General features: G+C 44.9%; 1 protein-coding gene across 4 annotated transcripts in view; it reads right to left on the reverse strand.

The window, feature by feature from the left end:
- The window catches only part of LOC141091148 (uncharacterized), a 207,259-nt gene that overhangs the window by 121,804 nt on the left and 60,433 nt on the right, over positions 1-25,022 (reverse strand). The window lies entirely within an intron of this gene.

Here is a 25,022-nt window from a genome sequence, read left to right on the forward strand (position 1 = left end):
ACAGTAAGCTTCATATTGGGGAAAAAAATTCCTTCCCGACTCCACATACGGCAATCAGACTAGATCCCTGGATCAACGCAATATTAAGGAAACTAGTGTATATACCCTGTAATATTATACTTTTCAAGAAAGGCATCCAGTCCCTTCTTAAATTTTATTAGGGAATCACTTATTACAACATCATATGGCAGAGAGTTCCATAGTCTCACTGCTGTTACAGTAAAGAATCCGCATCTGTGAGTATGCTTAAACCTTCTTTCCTCCAGACGTAGAGGATGCCCCCTTGTCCCCGTCATAGGTCTAAGAGTAAAAAGATCATTAGAAAGGTCTCTGTTTTGTCCCCACATATATTTAAACATTGTAATAAGATCACCCCTAAGCCTTCGATTTTCCAAACTAAATAACCCCAAGTGTAATAACCTGTCTTGGTATTGCAGACCCCTCAGTTCCCTAATAACCTTGGTCGCTCTTCTCTGCACCCGCTCCAGTTCAGCTATGTCTTTCTTATACACCGGAGACCAGAACTGTACACAGTATTTTAAGTGTGGTCGCACTAGTGACTTATATAGAGGTAAAATTATGTTCTCCTCATGAGCATCTATGTCTCTTTTAAAGCATCCCATTATTTTATTTGCCTTTGCAGCAGCTGCCTGACACTGGCCACTAAATGTGAGTTTGTCGTCCACCCATACACCCAGGTCTTTTTCAGTGACAGTTTTGCCCAGTGTTTTACAATTAAGCACATAATTATACATCTTGTTCGTTCTTCCCAAGTGCATGACCTTACATTTATCCCCATTAAAGCTCATTTGCCATTTATCAGCCCAAGCGTCTAGTTTACATAAATCCTCCTGTAATATAAAATTGTCCTCCTCTGTATTGATTACCCTGCAGAGTTTAGTGTCATCTGCAAATATTGAAATTCTACTCTCTGTGCCCCCTACAAGGTCATTAATAAATATGTTAAAAAGAAACGGGCCCAAAACTGACCCCTGTGGTACCCCACTTCTAACCGTGACCCAGTCCGAGTGTGCTCCATTAATAACCACCCTTTGTTTCCTATCCCTGAGCCAGCTCTTAACCCACCTACACATGTTTTCCCCTATCCCCATTATTCTCATTTTATGTATCAATCTTATGGGTGGCACCATATCAAAAGCTTTTGAAAAGTCCATGTACACCACATCCACTGCATTCCCTTGGTCCAGTCCTGAACTTACCTCTTCATAGAAGCTTATCAGATTAGTCTGACAGGAAAGGTCCCTTGTAAACCCATGTTGATATTGGGTCATGAGGTTATTCTTCTCCAGATACTCCAGTATAGTATCTCTTAGAAAACACTCCAGGATTTTACCCACAGTTGAGGTTAAACTTACTGGCCTATAATTTCCAAGTTCAGTTTTTGTCCCCTTTTTGAATATTGGCACCACATTTGCTATACACCAGTCCTGTGGTACAGACCCTGTTATTATGGAATCTTTAAAGATTAAAAATAATGGTCTATCTATGACTGGGCTTAATTCCTGCAGTACTCGGGGGTGGATCCCATCCGGGTCCGGGGATTTGTCAATTTTAGTGATTTTTAGACACCGCCGTACTTCCTGCTGGGTTAAGCAGGTGACATTTAATGGAGAATTTTTATCCCTGATCATGTTATCAGTCATGGGATTTTATTGTGTAAATACTGTTGAAAAAGCAATATAGCATATTGGCTTTTTCCTCATCCTCATCCACCCAGACTATTTTTAAGGGGGCCAACACTATCATTTTTTAGCTTCTTACTATTTATGTAGTTAAAGAATATTTTGGGATTATTTTTACTTTCTCTGGCAATGAGTCTCTCAGTCTCAATCTTTGCTGTCTTGATTTGCTTTTTACACAATTTATTTAATTTTCTGTATTTATTTAATGCCTCATCACTACCTACTTGCTTTAGTTCTCTAAATGCTTTATTTTTTATCTCTTATTGCACCCTTACAGCTCTATTTAGCCATAGTGGTTTCCTCCTATTTCTCGCATGTTTATTCCCATACGGTATATATTGTGCACAGGTCCTATTCAGGATGCTAATAAACGTCTCCCATTTTCTTTGTGTAATTTTATGCCTCAGGATATTGTCCCAGTTAATTGCACCAAGATCATCTCATCCGTTGGAAATTTGCCTTCCTGAAGTTTAGTGTCCTTATAATCCCTCAACTACACATCTTATTAAAGGATACATAAAAAATTATTAATTTGTGATCACTATTACCCAAGTGACCCTCAACCCTTACATCTGATATGCGGTCTGGCCTGTTGGTTAATATTAGGTCTAGCAGTGCCCCCCCTTTTGTTGGGTCCTGAACTAGTTGTGAACAGTAATTGTCTCTCATAGTTGTCAAAAACCTATTACCTTTGCTGGAACTGCGGGTTTCGCTTCCCCAATGTATTTCAGGGTAGTTGAAGTCCCCCATAATAATGACTTCTCCTTGATTCGCCGCTTCATCTATTTGCATTATGAGGATATTCTCTGTTGCTTCCATTATTTTTGGAGACTTATAACAAACCCCTACAAGTAATTTATTATTTTTCCCCCTCCCCTTATTTCTATCCACAGGGACTCTACATTTTCATTAGATTCATATATATTATCACGAAGGATGGGTTTTAAGGATGATTTTACATATAAACACACGCCTCCCCCTCGCTTATTTGTTCGGTCATTTCTGAACAGACTATAGCCCTGTAAATTAACCGCCCAGTCATGTCTCAGATATCCCCACCATGTCAAAATTATGTTCCAACAACAACAACTCCAATTCCTCCATTTTGTTGGCGACGCTGCTGGCATTAGTACACATGCACTTTATGTATCTCTCTGTACCTCTATTCTTAACTAATTAACTGTTCTAACCCCACCCCCATGCCACCCCCACCCCCAATGTCATTATTTGTGCCCAGGTCTCTATCTGCACTGTCTTCCCCTCCTATAAAAGGAATACCCTCCGCCCCGTCCCTAGTTTAAACACTCCTCCAACCTTCTAGCCATTTTCTCCCTCAGCACAGCTGCACCCTCCCCATTGAGGTGCAGCCCGTCCCTAGCGTAGAACCTGTAGCCAACTGAGAAGTCGGCCCAGTTCTGCAGGAACCCAAACCCCTCCTTCCTACACCAATTCCTGAGCCACTTATTAATCTCCCGTTGCCTCTCTGGCGTGGCACGTGGTACAGGAAGTATTTCCGAAAATACCACCTTGGAGATCCTTGCTTTAAGATTACAGCCTAATTCCCTGAAATCATCTTTAAGGACCTTCCACCTACCTCTAACTTTGTCATTTGTGCCAAAGTGCACCATGACCGCTGGATCCTCACCAGCCCCTCCCAGTAATCTGTCAACCGGATCAGCGTTGTGTCGGACTCGAGCGCCAGGTAGGCAGCACACCGTTCGACGATCCCTGTCTTTGTGACAGATTGCCCTATCTGTTCCCCTAATAATTGAGTCTCCCACTACCAGAACCTGTCTGGCTTGCCCTGCTCTCCTATTTCCCCCCTTACTGGAGCAGACACTCCTCTGGCTTTCAGAGGACATGCCTTGCTGCAGCAGTGCTACTCCTGCACTAACACTCCCCTCATCTGCCAACTTAGCAAACTTATTGGGGTGTGCCAGATCAGGACTAGCCTCCCTGGTGCTCTTCCCTCTACCTCGCCTTCTAACTGTCACCCAGGTAGCTGCTTCATTGTCCTGCAGCTCCAACCTAGCATCCCTCCCCTTATCTATCCCATTGAACGTCTGCTCAGTGAGCAGAAGACTCCTTTCCATATTGTTTATGGATCTCAGTGTTGCCAGCTGCACATTTAGATCAAGTATCTGGGCTTCCAAATGCACAACGTTGTTATGATTGAGTCACCGTAGGAGGCAGACACAAAAATAGAAGCTACGTCCAGAAAACCAGAGAAGTTGGCAACTATCAGATTGCAGACCCCTGAACCTATCAACACAACTAGCAGTAGCCGTGGGGGGTTCCTACGATGCCCTAGACCCCTCGATCACAGCCGGAGAGATAAATAGCCTAAAGACAGAAAAGGAAATCTAAACTGCCCCAGAGCAGACTCCAAAGTAAAAGGCAGCCCCCAACATATAATGACGGTGAAGCAAGATGAAAAAACACTCACACAGATAGAAAGATAGACTGAGCAAAGACGGGGCCCAAGCTAAACAGAAAAGGAAAGGAAGGTTGCTGTCTGCAATCTGCCAAAACCCTATCAAAGACATAAGCCAAAAAGCTGATATGAAAAAGACCCTGAAGCAGCTAGGCTTCAAAAACTAAATCAGCACTCAGGTATTTTCAGAAGACAGAGCTAAAGGAATCAAACTCCCTGAATCACAAGTCACACACTTTCCACAGTTCGCACTTACGCTCAGGTCACACTCGCTCAGGCAGAAGATTTAAAAGATTTTTTTTTTCCCTTTTACCAGCACACCACCCTGCTGCTCAATGCACTTCCAAAAGGAGTTGAGCCACAACCAGCTGCGCCTTATAAACCCTTAATTATGAACTCCCACCCTTAATTAACCCCTTGTGAATATAGTTACACCTCAAGATTTAAATGCAATATAGTTAACCCTTAAAGACACAGTAAAATAAGAGATTATCCCTGTAGAAAGAAAAAAATAGGCTAAACAAGCCCCCAAGCCCCCCAAAAATTGAACAGGTAGAAAGCACTCAGCAACCTACAATTCAGCAACTCACACAGGTATTTGTTATAGATTTTCCAAATACCTCTTCACTGAATCACAAGTCACACACTTACCACAGTTCGCACTTACGCTCAGGTCACACTCGCTCAGGCAGAATATTTAGAAGATTTTTTTTTTTTTCCCTTTTACCAGCACACCACCCGGCTGCTCAATGCACTTCCAAAAGGCAAAACAACAGAATATAACTCCAAGTAAATCAAACTTCCATGAAATTAAACTGTCCACATAGGAAGCAACACTGACAATCAATTTCACATACTGTTGTGCAAATGGAATAGACAATAGATGGAAATTTTTGGCAATTATCAAGGCACCCTCAATAAATGAGTGGTTCTGCAGGTAGGGACTACAGACCACATCTCAGTACCAATGCTTTCTGGCTGATGTTTTGGTCACTTTTGAAGGTTGGTTGTGCTTTCACACTCGTGGTAGCATGCGACGGACTCTACAACCCACACAAGTTGCTCAGGTAGTGCAGCTCATCCAGGATGGCACATCAATGCGAGCTGTGGCAAGAAGGTTTGCTGTGTCTGTCAGCGTAGTGTCCAGAGGCTGGAGGCCCTACCAGGAGACAGGCCTGTACACCAGGAGACGTGGAGGGGGCCATAGGAGGGCAACAACCCAGTAGCAGGACTGCTACCTCAGCCTTTGTGCAAGGAGGAACTAGAGGAGCACTGCCAGAGTCCTGCAAAATGACCTCCAGTAGACCACAAATGTGCATGTGTCTGAACAAACGGTTAGAAACCGACTCCATGAGGATGGTCTGAGGGCCCAACGTCCACAGATGGCGGTTGTGCTCACGGCTCAACACCTTGAAGGACGCTTGGCATTTGCCACAGAACACCAGGATTGGTAAATTCGCCACTGGCTCCCTGTGCTCTTCACAAGTGAAAGCAAGTTCACACTGAGCATATGTGACAGATGGTGTGGGGTGGCATTTCTTTAGAGGGCAGTACAGCCCTCCATGTGCTCGCCAGAGGTATCCTGACTTCCATTAGGTACCGAGATGAGATCCTCAGACCCCTTGTGAGACCATATACTGGAGTGGTTGGCCCTGGGTTCCTCCTAATGCAGGACAATGCCAGACCTCATGTGGCTTGAGTGAGTCAGCAGTTCCTGCAAGATGAAGGCATTGAGGCTATGGACTGGCCCGCCCATTCCACAGACCTGAATCCGATTGAACATATCTGGCACATCATGGCTCGCTCCATCCACCGTCATGTTGCCCACAGACTGTCCAGGGGGATGCTTTAGTCCAGGTCTGGGAGGAGATCCCTCAGGAGGCCATCTGCCGCCTCATCAGGAGTATGGCCAGGCATTGTAGGGAGGTCATACAGGCAAGTGGAGGCCACACACTACTGAGCATCATTTCCTTGTCTTGAGGCATTTCCACTGAAGTTGGATCAGCCTGTAATTTGATTTTCCACTTGGATTTTGATGATCCTTCCAAATCCAGACCTTCATGGGATATTAATTTTGATTTACATTGATCATTTTTATGTTTTCTTGTTCTCAATGCATGCCACTATGTAATGAATAAAGATTTGCTGCTTCGATATTTCATTCAGTGGTATCTACGATGTGGTATCTTAGTGTTCCCTTTATTTTTTTGAGCAGTGTTTATAATAAATATATATATATATATATATATATATATATATATATACATACATACACACAGCGGGGCAAAAAAGTATTTAGTCAGTCAGCAATAGTGCAAATTCCACCACTTAAAAAGATGAGAGGCGTCTGTAATTTACATCATAGGTAGACCTCAACTATGGGAGACAAACTGAGAATAAAAAATCCAGAAAATCACATTGTCTGTTTTTTTTTCATTTTATTTGCATATTATGGTGGAAAATAAGTATTTGGTCAGAAACAAAAAAAATCAAGATTTCTGGATCTCACAGACCTGTAACTTCTTCTTTAAGAGTCTCCTCTTTCCTCCACTCATTACCTGTAGTAATGGCACCTGTTTAAACTTGTTATCAGTATAAAAAGACACCTGTGCACACCCTCAAACAGTCTGACTCCAAACTCCACTATGGTGAAGACCAAAGAGCTGTGAAAGGACACCAGAAACAAAATTGTAGCCCTGCACCAGGCTGGGAAGACTGAATCTGCAATAGCCAACCAGCTTGGAGTGAAGAAATCAACTGTGGGAGCAATAATTAGAAAATGGAAGACATACAAGACCACTGATAATCTCCCTCGATCTGGTGCTCCACGCAAAATCCCACCCCGTGGGGTCAGAATGATCACAAGAACAGTGAGCAAAAATCCCAGAACCACGCGGGGGGACCTAGTGAATGAACTGCAGAGAGCTGGGACCAATGTAACAAGGCCTACCATAAGTAACACACTATGCCACCATGGACTCAGATCCTGCAGTGCCAGACGTGTCCCACTGCTTAAGCCTGTACATGTCCGGGCCCGTCTGAAGTTTGCTAGAGAGCATTTGGATGATCCAGAGGAGTTTTGGGAGAATGTCCTATGGTCTGATGAAACCAAACTGGAACTGTTTGGTAGAAACACAACTTGTCGTGTTTGGAGGAAAAAGAATACTGAGTTGCATCCATCAAACACCATACCTACTGTAAAGCATGGTGGTGGAAACATCATGCTTTGGGGCCGTTTCTCTGCAAAGGGGCCAGGACGACTGATCCGGGTACATGAAAGAATGAATGGGGCCATGTATCGTGAGATTTTGAGTGCAAACCTCCTTCCATCAGCAAGGGCATTGAAGATGAAACGTGGCTGGGTCTTTCAACATGACAATGATCCAAAGCACACCGCCAGGGCAACGAAGGAGTGGCTTCGTAAGAAGCATTTCAAGGTCCTGGAGTGGCCTAGCCAGTCTCCAGATCTCAACCCTATAGAAAACCTTTGGAGGGAGTTGAAAGTCCATGTTGCCAAGCGAAAAGCCAAAAACATCACTGCTCTAGAGGAGATCTGCATGGAGGAATGGGCCAACATACCAACAACAGTGTGTGGCAACCTTGTGAAGACTTACAGAAAACGTTTGACCTCTGTCATTGCCAACAAAGGATATATCACAAAGTATTGAGATGAAATTTTGTTTCTGACCAAATACTTATTTTCCACCATAATATGCAAATAAAATGAAAAAAAAAAACAGACAATGTGATTTTCTGGATTTTTTTTTCTCAGTTTGTCTCCCATAGTTGAGGTCTACCTATGATGTAAATTACAGATGCCTCTCATCTTTTTAAGTGGTGGAACTTGCACTATTGCTGACTGACTAAATACTTTTTTTTTCCCCACTATATATATATATATACATATACATATATATACATATATATATATATATATATATATATACATACATATATATATATATATATATATATATATATACACACATATATATATATATATATATATATATATATATACATACACTCACTGGCCACTTTATTAGGTACACCATGCTAGTAAGGGGTTGGACCCCCTTTTGCCTTCAGAACTGCCTCAATTCTTCGTGGCAGAGATTCAACAAGGTGCTGGAAGCATTCCTCAGAGATTTTGGACCATATTGACATGATGGCATCACACAGTTGGCGCAGAATTGTCGGCTGCACATCCCTGATGCGAATCTCCCGTTCCACCACATCCCAAAGATGCTCTATTGGATTGAGATCTGGTGACTGAGGAGGCCATTTGAGTACAGTGAACTCATTGTCATGTTCAAGAAACCAATCTGAGATGATTCGAGCTTTATGACATGGCGCATTATCCTGCTGAAAGTAGCCATCAGATGTTGGGTACATTGTGGTCATAAAGGGATGGACATGGTCAGCAACAATACTCAGGTAGGCTGTGGCGTTGCAACGATGCTCAATTGGTACCAAGGGGCCCAAAGAGTGCCAAGAAAAAATTCCCCACACCATGACACCACCAGCCTGAACCGTTGATACAAGGCAGGATGGATCCATGCTTTCATGTTGTTTACGCCAAATTCTGACCCTACTATCCGAATGTCGCAGCAGAAATCGAGACTCATCAGACCAGGCAACGTTTTTCCAATCTTCTACTGTCCAATTTCGATGAGCTTGTGCAAATTGTAGCCTCAGTTTCCTGTTCTTAGCTGAGAGGAGTGGTACCCAGTGTGGTCTTCTGCTGCTGTAGCCCATCTGCCTCAAAGTTCGACGCACTGTGCGTTCAGAGATGCTCTTCTGCCTACCTTGGTTGTAACGGGTGGCAATTTGAGTCACTGTTGCCTTTCTATCAGCTCGAACCAGTCTGCCCATTCTCCTCTGACCTCTGGCATCAACAAGGCATTTCCGGCCACAGAACTGCCGCTCACTGGATTTTTTTTCTTTTTCGGACCATTCTCTGTAAACCCTAGAGATGGTTGTGCGTGAAAATCCCAGTAGATCAGCAGTTTCTGAAATACTCAGACCAGCCCTTCTGGCACCAACAATCATGCCACGTTCAAAGGCACTCAAATCACCTTTCTTCCCCATACTGATGCTCGGTTTGAACTGCAGGAGATTGTCTTGACCATGTCTACATGCCTAAATGCACTGAGTTGCCGCCATGTGATTGGCTGATTAGAAATTAAGTCTTAACACACAGTTGGACAGGTGTACCTAATAAAGTGGCCAGTGAGTGTATATATATATATCTCATACCACCTGAAGTTTCTGCTTGCTGGACTCTTCTGCCTTGATTTCTACATTGTTGGACTTGTTCCCAGTCTTGGTCTGTGCAACCCAGAGGAAACGGGTACTTACCATCCAGAGCTCGGAGGTTAGCTGGTCTATGTGTTGTTTTGAGATATATATATACACACAGAATATATATATAAGAATTTTTTGTTTTAAAAATATGTGTAGATGATTCAGAACATTTCTCTATGAGAAATCTCAAGGTAAAATCGCATTGCAGTCTGATAGCAATTGCACTGCATTGGGATGTACAGTAAATCATATGCTAGGTGTAAAAAATCAGATTGGAAACGCATTAAAAAAGCATGATACTCACATGACAATTTCATTACACCCGTCTGACTCTCCTGCATCAAAATTGGATTTTTAAAATTGCTAGTGTGTCTCGAGCCTTAAGGGCATGTCACACTAAGCGATATCGCTAGCAATATCGCTATAACTTGTGACGTTATAGCGATATTGCTAGCGATATCGCTGTGTCTGATACTTACCTACGACCGGCTCCCCCCGCTGGTATCGCTGATCACGCGAGAACGTCCTGGACCGTTTCTCGTCGTCAGCTTCCTGCTGTGATGACGAGCGACTCGTGGAGGCGGGCGGGAGGACGCAGGATCGTCTGGTGTGACAGGTAAGTAGCGATCTCCGTCTCCAGCGATGTCACTGGTGAGATCTGCCGATGTGGCAGCTCACTAGCGACCACTTAGCGATGTACCAGCGATCCTGACCGCGTCATATCGCTGGTCGGGATCGCTGGTACATCGCTAAGTGTGACAGTACCTTAACTGTGTGTGTAATGGTGGTGTCACATCAGTGGCCCAAGGTCATTGAACCCCTTAAAAACATCAGTTACTTATTCAAATCTGTGAAAATCTGCTGTTTGCCCACTTTGATGCCAATTCTGATGCCCAGATCACATTTGGGCCAGGCTGGAACGACCTGGATTTGATACGGGGCATCACTATCTGTGTATTCTTGGTGTGAGATCAGTGGCCCAAAGTCATTTAACCCATTAAAAACATCAGCTACTTAATGAAATCTGTGAAAATTGGCTGTTTGTCCACTTTGATGCCAATTCTGATGCCCAGAACCCATTTGTTGCAGGCTAGAGGGACCTCGGTTTGATGCAGGGCATCACTATCTGTGTATTGTTAGTGTGAGATCAGTGGCTCAAAGTCGCAACGCTTTCTTCAACGCTCTTTGGTGCCCACTTTGATGCCTATTTTTGTGCCAGGTTTATAGTTTTTGTAGCTGTTTTTAAGTGTATTCACATCAGGGCCCCTCACTGCATTGCGCTTTATTATTGTGATGCTTACTTTTTGTTGTTAAACCTATAAAAAAGAGAAAAGAAAAAATTGCCGAAAAAGAAACCAACTTCAGCCTCGTAGTGATGACACACTGATGACACACTGATGGCACACTAACACACTGATGGCACATTGATGGTACTCTGACACATTGTTGGCACACTGATGACATGTTGATAGGCCCATGGGAAATCGGAGTCCATACTATGGACCTATAGGTCAAAGATTTTGCTTGGCACCACACCCCCCACAGCCACATACATGCACACCACCAAAACTGAACTACATTTATCTTCTCTTCCCTAATTAAAATCTAACATAATTTGGAATGACATTGAATGCATGAATAGTATTGCCATACTGTACACACTTACAGAATACCACTATACTGAGCACATAAACAGTACAGCATAACTGTATAGATAAATACCAGAGCGGAGTCCACTGCGTTCTCTCAGAAGCATCCCTTTATGTATTGGACATGTACTTTAACATGTGCCTGAATGTGATGTCAGCATCGCCTGACTATTAGAGATGAGGAGACTTCTACAATTTTTCCCCCAATTTTTAATATGTGGTGAATTAATTTGCATGAATCTCAATACTGGAAAGCTTGTAATTGCTTGGAAAATACATGTTGGGGAAATTAAAGAGAGAGAACCCTGCTGACCATAAGAGCTTATACTTTACCAGCGAGAGAGGACCCTCCTGACCGTAAGGGCCAGGGGTGAACCTAGCCTCTCTGTTGCCTGAGGCAAAATGCAAAACGGCGCCCCCCCATAGTAAAGTTTTTAAATCGGTAAAAAATGGCACGGCTTATCCAACAGACCACACCTCCTTGTCCCAAAACGCTTAGCCAATCACAAGTGCCGCGCACAGGGCTGTCTGGGGCTAATAGCAGAGGCCTTCCCATTGGGTTTAGCGAGGGATGTGGGAGTGGGAAGGGGGACGAGCGCCACCAACCAACTGCTGCTTGGGAGAAACATGACTGGATGCCTGTATGTACCGAGGGGCGACATTGGACGTGATGTGTAAGTTATGGCCTGTCAGTCCTGCAGCAGAGGCATATGTGAATGGTACAATGCATCCTGCAGCAGGGGTGTACATAGAGATTATGGGGCCCCATAGCATAAGTTCTAATTGGGCCTCCCCCCCACCAGACTCCACCGGCCCAGGTACCATATTGCTCCCCTCTAAATTTCTACATTCCAAAAAATGGTAACACCACTACCTAAAAAGGAAGTCTGTCACCCCCATGATGCATATTAAGCTAGCTATATAGTGGTATAAGGGACTTAGCTCCAGTAAAATACATACTAGAACAGTACAATTTCCGGAGAAAATAATTTTAAAGTAAAAAAAACAACACAGGAGCAAATACAATATTTAACCCCTTCATGATTTCGCCTATTTTGACCTTAATGACCTGGCCATTTTTTGCAATTCTGACCAGTGTCCCTTTATGAGGTAATCACTCAGGAACGCTTCAACGCATCCTAGCGATTCCGAGAATGTTTCTTCATGACATATTGGGCTTTATGTCAGTGGTAAATTTAGGTCGCTAATTTTTGCGTTTGTGAAAAAAACGGAAATTTGGCGAAAATTTTGAATTTTTATTCTGTTAAACCAGAGCGTTATGTGACACAAAATAGTTAATAAATAACATTTTCCACATGTCTACTTTACATCAGCACAATTTTGGAAACAACATTTTTTTTGTTAGGAAGTTATAAGGGTTAAAATTTGACCAGCGATTTCTCATTTTTGAAACAAAATTTACAAAACCCTTTTTGTTTGGGACCAACTCACATTTGAAGTCACTTTGAGGGGTCTATATGGCAGAAAATACCCAAAAGTGACACCATTCTAAAAACTGCACCCCTCAAGCTACTCAAAACTACATTCAAGAAGATTAACCCTTCAGGTGCTTCACAGGAACTAAAGCAAAGTGTTAGGAAAAAAAGGACATTTTAATTTTTCCAACAAAAATTTTCTTTTAGCATCAGTTTTTTCATTTTCACATGGGTAACAGGATAAAATGGATCATAAATTTTGTTGGGCAATTTCTCCTGAGTACACCGATACCTCATATGTGGTCATAAACCACTGTTTGGGCGCACGTCAGGGCTCAGAAGGTAAGGAGCGCCATTTGACTTTTTGAATGGAAAATATGCTTCAATATTTAGCGGTTGCCATGTCGCGTTTGGAGAGCCCCTGTGCGCCTAAACATTGGAGCTCCCCCACAAGTGACTCTGTTTTGGAAACTAGACCCTCAAAGGAACTTATCTAGATGCATAGTGAGCACTTTGAACCCCCAGGTGCTTCACAAATTGATCCGTAAAAAAAAAAAAAAAAAAAAGTACTTTTTTTCACAAAAATTTTATTTAGCCTCACTTTTTGTCATTTTTACATGGGCAACAGGATAAAATGGATTCTAAAATTTGTTGGGCAATTTCTCCTGAGCACACCAATACCTCATATGTGGTCATAAACCACTGTTTGGGCGCACGGCAAAGCCCGGAAGGGAAGGAGGGCCATTTGACTTTTTGATTGGAAAATTAGTTCCAATCGTTAGCGGACACTATGTCGCGTTTGGAGAGCCCCTGTATGCCTAAACATTGGAGCTCCCCCACAAGTGACCCCATTTTGGAAAGTAGACCCCCGAAGGAACTTATCTAGATGTGTGGTGAGTCCTTTGACCCCCCAAGTGCTTCACAGAAGTTTATAACGCAGAGCAGTGAAAATAAAAAATCATTTTTTTTGCTCAAAAATGATTTTTTAGCCCGCTATTTTTTATTTTCACAAGGCTAACAGGAGAAATTGGACCACAAAAGTTATTGTGCAATTTGTCCTGAGTACACCGATACCCCATATGTGGGGGGGACCACTGTTTGAGTGCATGGGAGAGCTCAGAAGGGAAGGAGCGCCTTTTTGGAATGCAGACTTTGATGGAATGTTCTGCGGGTGTCATGGTGCGTTTGCAGAGCCCCTGATGTGCCTACACAGTAGAAACCCCCCACAAGTGAACCCATTTTGGAAACTAGAACCCCCAAAGAGCTTATCTAGATGTGTAGTGAGCACTCTGAACCCCAAGTGCTTCACAGAAGTTTATAAACGCAGCGCCATGAAAATAAAAAAATATTCTTTTTCCTCAAAAATGATTTTTTTAGCCTGCTATTTTTTATTATCCCAAGGGTAACAGGATAAATTGGACCCCAAAAGTTGTTGTCCAGTTTGTCCTGAGTACGCTGGTACCCCATATGTGGGGGGGAACCACTGTTTGGGATCAGGTCAGGGCTCAGAAGGGAAGGAGCGTCATTTGACTTTTTGAATGGAAAATTAGCTCCAATCGTTAGTGGACACCATGTCGTGTTTGGAGAGCCACTGTGTGCCTAAACTTTGTAGCTCCCCCACAAATGACCCCATTTTGGAAACTAGACCCCCTAACTAACTTATCTATATGCATAGTGAGCACTTTAAACCCCCAGTTGCTTCACAGAAGTTTATAACGCAGAGCCGAGAAAACAAAAAATTTTTTTTCCTCAAAAAATGATTTTTTTAGCCCGCTATCTTTTATTTTCACAATGGTAACAGGATAAGTTGGACCCCAAAAGTTGTTGTCCAGTTTGCCCTGAGTAGGCTTGTACCCCATATGTGTGGGGGGGAGACCACTGTTTTGGTACACGTTGGGGCTCAGAAGGGAAGTAGTGACGTTTTGAAATGCCGACCTGATGGAATGGTCTGCAGGAGTCATGTTACGTTTGCAGACCCCCTGATGTACCTAAACAGTGGAAACCCCCCACAAGTGACCCCATTTTGGAAACTAAACCACCCAAGTAACTAATCTAGATGTGTAGTGAGCACTTTGAACCCCCAAGTGCTTCACAGAAGTTTATAAATCAGAGCCGTGAAAATAAAAAATATTTTTATCCTCAAAAAATTATTTTTAGCCCACTATTTTTTATTTTCACAAGGGTAACAGGATAAATTGGACCCCAAAAGTTGTTGTCCAGTTTGTCCTGAGTACGCTGATACCCCATATGTGGGGTTAAACCACTGTTTGGGGAAACGTCGGGGCTCCAAATGGAGGGAGCACTATTTAACTTTTTGAATGCAAAATTGGCTGGATTAAATGGTGGCGCCATGTCGCGTTTGGAGACCTCGTGATGAGCCTAAACAGTGGAAACCCCTCAATTCTATCTCCGACCTTAACCCCAACACACCCCAAACCCTAATATCAACCCTAATCATAACCCTAACCCCAACACACCCCTAACCCTAATCCCAACTCTAACCCTAACCACAAGCCTAACCGTAATCCCAACCCCAACCCACCCCTAACCCTAATCCCAATCCTAATTACAACCCTAACCCTAATCCCAACCCTAATTCCAGCCCTAACCCTAATTCCAGCCCTAATTCCGGACCCTATCCATATTTCTAATCCTAATTACAACCCTAACCCTATTTCTAACCCTAACTCCAGCCCTAACCCTAACGGAAAAATAAAAATATTTTATTTATTTTATTACTTGTCCCTACCTATGGGGGTGATAAGGAGGGCTGTGATTTACTTTTTTTTATTTTGATCACTGTGACAGTTTATCATAGTGATCAAAATAAATGAATGAATCTGCAGCGCTGCTGCAGATTCGAGTGGGCGCACTGCGCATGCGCCTGCCATTTTCCAAGATGGCGGCTCCCATGATCCGGGACGGCGGGACACCGGGACGGCCAGAGGGACTTCGGAGGCACCGTGCAGGGTGAGAGGGGGTGATCGGAGGGCGGGTGGAGCAGATTATGACAGTGACTGCCGATCGGCGCCGTCAGTTGGTGGTGGCGGCCGATTGGCGCTGTCAGTCGACGAGGGGGGGGTCGGTTCAGTGTCTCCAGCCATGCCCGATGCTATTTTAGCATCGGGCTTGGCTGGATTGTAATATTTCACCAAATTGTATTGGTGAAATATTACAATCGCTCTTATTGGCAGTTTCACTTTTAACAGCCAATCAGAGCGATCGTAGGCACGTGGGAGTTAAGCCACACCGCCTGGGGTTAACTATCAAATGCACTGTGTGTGCGGGTCGGCTGACCTTTCAGTGACCTCGGTCACCCGACCCGCAGGAGAACAATTAATTCATGACGCCACATAGGCGTCATGGGTCATATTGGCACGACTTTTCATGACGCCTATGTGGCGTCAAAGGTCGGGAAGGGGTTAAAATGAAGAACAAGTAAAGTTAAATCAACAAACTTATCTGTATTTCAATGGGAACTATGGGCTTGCTTTTGGGTAATAATGAGATGGTCAATGTCCGGCTCCATATTTGTCTCTGCCAGTCGTAACAAGGGAAGCAATTTTTCTCTTGCTTGATATCATGGTTTCCTAGGGATTCCAAATTGCTATTAGTAAAATAGCAATATATACACAGCACTACAAAAACAATATACCAGCAATAAAATTGCCCACACAGAGACATACAGCCTGCACTGCCCATCAATGCAGTCTGATCAGTGCCGATCAATGCAGATTTGCCAGTCCATAGCCTTTCAGCCTCACCAGTGCCCATATTGGTGGAACTCAACTTTTAACTCAGGCTCAGACTGGTGTGGTGCGAGAGTCCCCAATAGGCAGGTAAATGTCCCCAACAGGCAGCATAGGTCCCCAATAGGCAGGTTAAATGTTCCCAATAGGCAGCATTTGTCCCCAATAGGCAGATAAATGACCCCAACAGGCAGGTAAATGTCCCCAACAGGCAGTATAGGTCCCCAATAGGCAGGTAAATGTCACCAATAGACAGGTAAATGTTCCCAATAGGCAGCATTTGTACCCAATAGGCAGGTAAATGTTCCAAATAGGCAGTATAGGTCCCCAATAGTTAGGTAAATGTTCCCAATAGGCTGGTAAATGTACCCAACAGGCAGCATAGTCCCCAATAGGTAGCATAGTTCCAATATGCAGCATAGTCCTCAACAGGCAGTATATGTCCCCAATAGGAAGCATTTGTCCCCAATAGCCAGGTAAATGTTCCCAATAGGCAGCATTTGTCCCCAATAGGCAGGTAAATGTTCCCAATAGGCAGTATAGGTCACCAATAGGCAGGTAAATGTCCCCAATAGGCAGGAAAATGTCCCCAATAGACAGGTAAATGTCCCCAATAGGCAGCATAGGTCCCCAATAGGCAGGTAAATGTCCCCAATAGGCAGGTAAATGTCCCCAATAGGCAGGTAAATGTCCCCAATAGGCAGCATAGGTCCCCAATAGGCAGTATAGGTCCCCAATAGGCAGGTAAATGTCCCCAATAGGAAAGTAAATGTCCCAAATAGGAACGTAAATATCCCCAATAGGCAGCATACGTCCCCAATAGGCAGCATAGTCCCCAATAGAAATACATGCCTCTTCACGCTCTGATCCAAGTGCTGACGGCAGTGCGGTGTATTCACAAAATATACCTGTGCCAGGGAGACGGCTGAATTGCAAATCTCCCAGCAAGAGATGTAACCCCAGAGGAGGAGACACGGTCATGTGTCATCTGTGTGACCGAATATAATATGAGATCGGAGAGCAGGTCACAGTCCTTCCATGTGACCACAGCTTCCATCAGAGCTGTATTTCTAGATGGCTCTGCTCCACCCCCCACTGCCCCCTGTGCCGTACCTACTGCTTCCAATGAAGCACCAGGATCATGGTGCAGACAGTGGAAGGGACCATACTGAATTCCAGCCCAGGTAAGGAAGACGCACATACATTAACACTACGATCATTTGAAGGCTGTAAAAAAAAAAAAAAAATCACTTTTAATTTTCCTGCATTTCTGGTCTTTCGTTAGTTTTCCCTCCGGTTTGATCAACATATCACGAAGCGTGAAGGGATATTCAGGGAAACCATCTAATCACCAGATGGTAATTTATCTACCATTACTTCTCCCTCCGCCCCATGATATGTATATTACATGTAACATAGAATTAATTGTTATTTTCTCCTTTTTGTAGACGGAAGATCCAAGTCTGGAGAACATTGAGGAATTAGATCAGAACGACCTGCACTTCATGTAAGTAGATATTAGACTTTCTTTCTTTTAGTCTCCAGCTCAGATTTAGTTACTTTTTATTAGGAATCTACTGATGGGATGTAATAACTTGGTGTCTTCTCTTTACAGAAATCTGCAGAAGTTACAGATCATTTCCATAAGGCTGTGTGCACACGCTGCGGAAAAGGTGCGGATTCATCCGCGCGGATTTTGTACAATCCGCAGGTGAAACCGCAGGTCAAAAGACCTGCGGTTTTACCTGCGGATTGCTCTGCGGTTTTGCCCTGCGGTTTTTCATCTCCTCAATGGAGGAGATGGCAAACCGCAGGAGAATCCGCAGAAAGAATTGACATGTCAATTCTTTCTGCGGATTGAAAACCGCAGATAATCCGCGCGGAAAATTCCGCACCGTCTGCACTGCGGTTTTTGATTCCCATAGGGAATCATGGTACTGTACACCGCAGCAAAAACTGCTGCGGGTCCGCAGCGGCCAAAACCGCTGCGGAACCGCAGCAAAATCCGCAGCGTGTGCACACAGCCTAATGATCCACAGATTCCTCATCTCTTCATAGAGTCGCTGACTCCATCATGTGCAGTGATGCTGATAACAGCTGCAGCCCCAGACTATGATATCGTCATATATTACATTCATTACAGAATATTCCTAAAATAAATAATATTTACCATCTCTACATCTGGTTGTGACTTTACTACATAGAATGATGCTACGTAACATTAGGAGCAGATAATGGTAAGTGAGGGATTTAGGCTATATGCACACGGTGCGGATTCTGCTGCGGAAACGCAGCGGATTTGGCCCTGTGGATTCGCAGAACTGCATGTGATGTACACTAGCATTATAGGCTATGTAAAACAAAATCCACAGTGCACATGCTGAGGTTTTTTTTGCGCAGATTTTTTGCGGGATGAAAAATGCAGCATGTCACTTCTTTTGAGCGGTTTTGCTGCAGTTTTCCATATGCTCCATTCTAGAAATCCGCAGGGGGAAAACCGCACAAAACATGCATTAAATCCGCAGGAAAAATGCAGGTCATTTGACCTGCGGATTTAGTGAAATCTGTGCGGAAAATTCCAAAGCAGAATACGCACCGTGTGCACATAGCCTTAATGATTTTCTATCAGTTTGTATAGTGGTAGCAATAACAGTTAAAGGGGAAAAGGGGATGTCCAGCACTTTTATATTGATGGCCTATCTTTAAGATAGGTCATTAATGTCAGATTGAAGGGGGTACCTCACCCAATAAACCCGCCGATCAGCTCCAGACCCTTGGTCCAGTGCTCTGCAGCTCTCATAAGGGCCCGCATGTGGTCGGCCCACGTGTCCTTAGGGCCTTTATGCAGGCTTCGGAACTTCCTGGGGGGCATTTATGCACACTTTATCCAAGTACAGTTTATCAAAGTACTGGCAGTTATAACATGGATGAATGTGACACGCATCTCTAGTCTCTTCATACAGGTAACCAGCTTTTCCAATCTCTGCTCTGAATCCACTCCTGTGTCTCCATTCAATGTCAGCAAGCAGTTAATTCTGAATGCTATCTCTGTGTTTTCAACTCTGCAAGCTTATATATGGTAACCAGCTTTTCCAATCTCTGCTCTGAATCCACTCCTGTGTCTCCATTCAATGTCAGCAAGCAGTTAATCCTGAATGCTATCTCTGTGTTTTCAACTCTGCAAGCTTATACTGTATATGGTATATAGTTTTTTTCAACTTACTCTGCTTGTCCCCTTATGTTGTGAGGTCAAGAAACTTTTCAAAGTGCTTTATGATCCATGTAGTGCTGGACATGTGTTTATTTGACCACAACATTTTATTGGGTCCTGGTGTCTCAATTTAGTGTGATTGATTAACGAGAAGAGAGAGAGCCAAAAAAAAAAAAAAATGTCTAAGTCTTATCCTCCTATATATTCAGACATAGCTTGGGGGTAGCATTTATGCAGGGGGCATTTATGCACACTTTATCCTAGTACAGTTTATCAAAGTACTGGCAGTTATAACATGGCAGTTAGACAGTGCAGGAGACAGGTAAGACATTTATATACATCTACTCCCTGTACATTTGGAGTACAACAAATATATACCATATGCATTTGTGTAATTTTAATCCTGGCTGCTGCATTCACACACATCCACCGCCCTGGCATTAACTCTCTACACTCCATCCACATTGGCCCCTCACTTCTTTCCTCTCCTATGTATAGCACTCATGCTCTTTTCACGTTGTTAAACTGCACAGATCCAGTCAGTCCCACCATTCAACATCAGAGACGCTCTCACAAATCACTGAACCATCTGCTCACTCTTTCTATCCTCCTTCTCCTAGTCGCAGGAGACATTGCTCCCAACCCTGGTCCCCCATGTTATAGAAAGTCAAACCTCCCGACTGCTACACTCAGAAACCTCTCTAATCTTATTAATATTCCCTGCATGCCATCTGTCTCTCTTAATTGTGCACTTTGGAATTCTCGCTCAGTGTGTAACAAACTCGCCTTCATTCATGACTTTTTCCTTTCTAATTCTCTTAACCTCCTGGCTCTTACTGAAACCTGGATCCAGCAGTCAGACACTACCGCTGCTGCTGCTCTTTCATACGGGGGGCTTCACTTCTCTCATACCCCAAGATCAGACAATAGAGCTGGTGGAGGCGTTGGTCTGCTCCTATCGCCAAAATGTACCTTTCAGGTTATCCCTCAAGTACCCTCACTTGTCTTCCCTTCTTTTGGAGGTCCATGCCGTCAGACTCTACACCCCCTTCTTCATGCGAGTGGCGGTGGTGTATCGTCCTCCCGGCCCCTCCCATCAGTTCCTGGATCATTTTGCCACTTGGCTTCCACATTTTCTCTCCTGTGACATCCCTACCCTCATCATGGGAGATTTCAACATCCCCATTGCTCTTCCCCTCTCACCATCTGCTACTCACCTTTTATCTCTAACCTCCTCATTTGGCCTTTCGCAGCTTACTAATTCTCCAACGCATGAAAACGGAAACTCCCTCGACTTGGTCTTCTCTCGGCTTTGTGCAGTGGATGATTTTGCAAACTCCCCTCTCCCAATCTCTGACCACAATCTTCTTTCATTCTCTATCAAGAACTGCCAGGCTGCTCAGGTCACCCCCACTGTCCAGATTTATCGAAACATACAGGCCATTAACACCCAGAAACTTATGAAGAACTTGCAGTCTTCATTGGCCCCTATCTCCTCCCTCTCATGTCCTGATTCTGCATTGAAGCATTACAATGAAACACTTCAAACTGCCCTGTATGAATTTGCACCCCCTATAAATAGAACACCACAACGCAGACGGCGACAACCCTGGCACACGGTGCAAACACGTTTCCTGCAGCGGTGCTCCAGGTGCGCCGAACGTCTGTGGAGAAAATCCAATCTACCCGAAGATTTCATCCATTTTAAGTTTATTCTTAGAACATACAACACTGCCCTTCACCTCTCCAAACAAACCTATTTCAACACCCTCATCATCTCACTGTCCAATAACCCGAAACGTCTCTTTGACACTTTTCATTCTCTACTCAATCCAAGAGTACAGGCCCCAACCACGGAGCTCCGAGCTGACGATCTGGCCAATTACTTCAAAGAAAAAATTGACCAGATCCGACAGGAAATTATCTCCCAATCACCTCATACCATGCACTGTCCTCCCTCCCCCACTGCATCTAACTCACTCTCTGATTTTGAACCAGTCACAGAAGAAAAAGTAAGCAGGCTCCTTGCATCTTCTCGCCCAACTACTTGCACCAGTGACCCATTTCCGTCACAGCTCCTCCAGTCCCTTTCCCCTGCTGTCACCCCTCACCTAACTAAAATATTTAACCTCTCTCTCTCTTCTGGTATTTTTCCCTCCTCATTTAAGCATGCCATCATACATCCACTACTTAAAAAACCATCCCTCAACCAAAACTGTGCCGCTAACTATAGACCTGTCTCTAATCTTCCCTTCATCTCTAAACGCCTGGTCCACTCCCGTCTTATCCGCTATCTCTCAGAAAACTCTCTTCTCGACCCTCTCCAATCCGGTTTCCGCTCTTTACACGCCACTGAAACTGCCCTCACTAAAGTCTCTAATGATCTGCTAACCGCTAAATCAAATGGTCACTACTCCATGCTAATTCTCTTGGATCTCTCTGCAGCATTCGACACTGTGGATCATCAGCTCCTCCTCACTATGCTCCGTTCCATTGGCCTCAAGGATACCGTTCTCTCCTGGTTCTCCTCCTATCTCTCCGATCGCTCCTTTACTGTATCTTTTGCCAGTTCCTCCTCCTCTCATCTTCCCCTTACTGTTGGGGTCCCCCAAGGATCAGTTCTAGGCCCCCTCCTCTTCTCCTTGTACACTGCCCCTATTGGTCAAACAATCAGTAGATTTGGTTTCCAGTACCATCTCTATGCTGATGACACCCAATTATACGCTTCTTCTCCTGACATCACGCCAGCCTTTCTAGAAAACACCGGCGATTGTCTAAACGCTGTGTCTAATATGTCCTCACTATATCTGAAACTGAACCTGTCAAAGACTGAACTCCTGGTGTTTCCTCCCTCTACTAATGTACCTATACCCGACATTGCCATTTCTGTGTGTGGTTCCACTATTACTCCCCAGCAACAGGCCCGCTGTCTTGGGGTCATACTTGATTCCGAGCTTTCCTTTGCCCCCCACATTCGATCACTGGCTCGCTCTTGTCATCTGCACCTCAAAAACATTTCTAGAATTCGACCTTTTCTTACCTTTGACTCTGCAAAAACTCTTACTGTTTCTCTTATTCATTCTTGTCTCGACTATTGTAACTCTCTTCTAATCGGTCTCCCTCTTACCAAACTCTCCCCTCTCCAATCTGTCTTGAATGCTGCAGCCAGGATCATATTCCTCACCAATCGTTACACCGATGCCTCTACCTTGTGCCAGTCATTACACTGGCTACCCATCCACTCCAGAATTCAGTATAAACTCATTACCCTCACTCACAAAGCCCTCCATGGCTCAGCACCACCCTACATCTCCTCCCTTGTTTCAGTATACCACCCTACCCGCGCCCTCCGTTGTGCTGATGACCTGAGGTTAGCATCCTCAATAGTCAGAACCTCCCACTCCCGTTTCCAAGACTTTACACGTGCCGCGCCAATTCTTTGGAATGCACTTCCCAGGTCAATACGATTAGTCCCCAATCCCCACAATTTTAAGCGTGTCCTGAAAACGCATTTATTCAGACTGGCCTACCGCCTCAACACATTAACCTAATCTATCCCTGTGTGGCAGAGCCAAAAGTTTTACCATAACCAGGTTCCCCGCACCATTCTCCCTCATGCTTTATGCATCCATTAGCCCTCTGTGTCTGTGCTGTCACACACCTAACATTATGGCTGGTCCATACAATCAGGGCAACTGTTACCACCCACCTTTCGTGTCTACCTCTTTCCTCATAGACTGTAAGCTTGCGAGCAGGGCCCTCTTTCCTCTTGGTATTTGTTATAATCTACTGTATGTGATTATTGTTATGCTTTAATGTCTATTGTCAGTACAAATCCCCTCTGAAATGTAAAGTGCTGCGGAATATGTCGGCGCTATAAAAATAAAATTTATTATTATTTATTATTATTTATTATTCCTGCAGTACAACTATGGGGTGAGGTTGAACTACTGGATCAGAGCCTGTTTGATGCTCTCCTAGTCCCGTTCCGCCCCGGCAGGTAAGTCCCCCAAAACTTCCAGAGACTTACCCCTCAAACAGGGGGTCAGGTACTTGGCCCACAGATCCGAGGCAAGATGGTGCTGTCAGCAGGTCCGCTCAAAGGCTCGCAGAAAGGAGTCCAGGTCTCCGTCCTTCTCCAGCAAGGGTAAGTCCTCGGCTCGGACCTTGGATGTCTTGGGTTCCGTAGGTGCTGGGGTGGGCCGTAAGGAGACCCTGCCGAGCCAACACCTGCTAATGCTGTCGATCTGCTTGTGCCTCCTCTCGATCTGCCTGGCGCTTTGCCGCTTTCAGGAGGGCTGCCTAGGCTTCCTCGCTCCCCAGGGCAGCTTGAAAGAGTGCCTCCGAACTGAGCTGTCCGGGGAGAAGGGCAGTAGGAGGGCGTTCTCCTGCAGGGTAGTGCAATAGCGGCGAGACGCTTGGGGAGCCCGGAAGGAACCCCCCTGGTTCACCCCTTCTTTGCAATCAGTACAGTTATTCTCCACATAACGGGCCAGCTCCACGGCCATCACTTTTGTCCGGCTTCAAGTGTTTGCAGCCAGTCTTTTCAGCCCTCGATCACACATACAGCGGCAACCCGAGCACCCACACCTCTACAGTACTTGCTCTCGGACTGTCTAGTACTGAGCTCATCTTAAGATCCCAACAACACAAGCAACTGCTGGTAGTCCTTAGTGTCTGGGAGTAGGGATCCCACGCACACTTATCTTGATCCCACCGCGCTGCCACCAATCTATGAGGGATCTCAAAGGGGAAGGGGGGTCAACTTCGCTCTCCTCAGGGGGAGGGGAGAGAAGGACATAGCAGGGGTCGGCTCTCTGGTGCCACCACTTGCCCCAGGTCAGTCAGGGAACTGGACCGAGGGCAAATAGTCGCCGGAAAGGCTTCCCTTATATGGTACTAGTAAGTGAAGCGCTCCCAGTGAGAGGTGATATATATCACCAGTCCAGGCTGGGGATATATAAACCTCCTGGCCGTCACTGCCAGAGTTCCTCACTAAAACAATACGGTATTCTGCCACCAGTTTCTCATTTGAAATAAGCCCCGTCCGAAAGCAAGCTTAGGGTGGTTTCACATTAGCGTTTCAGGGCACAGCGACGGCCTGCGCACGGCCGCCGCTAAGCCCCGGACTCTGCCGCGCCTCCTCAGGTAGCTCCGCCTACCGGCGCATGACGCTGCATGCGTCCTGCGTCCCCTATCTTTACCACTGGGGGCGCAGGCCTTGCGCAGTATGCGTTTGGCGGCGCATGCGTCCTTTTGACGGTGCGCCGACCAGTGCCAAACGCAACTTGTTGCAATTTGGTTGCGCTCGGTGCACGGGTCAAAATGAAGCATGCGCCGCCAAACGCATACTGTGCACGGTCTGCGTCCCCAGTGATAAAGATAGGGGACGCAGGACGCATGCAGCGTCATGCGCCGATAGGCGGAGCTACCGGAGGCGGTGCAACAGAGGGCGGGGCTTAGCGGCGGCCTTGCGCAGGCTGTCGCTGCGCCCTGAAACGCTAATGTGAAACCACCCTAATATAGGGTCAGG

Source organism: Dendrobates tinctorius, unplaced genomic scaffold, assembly GCF_039654945.1.
Source record: "Dendrobates tinctorius isolate UK_male_01 unplaced genomic scaffold, ASM3965494v1 ptg000049l, whole genome shotgun sequence".
Lineage (NCBI taxonomy): Eukaryota > Metazoa > Chordata > Amphibia > Anura > Dendrobatidae > Dendrobates > Dendrobates tinctorius.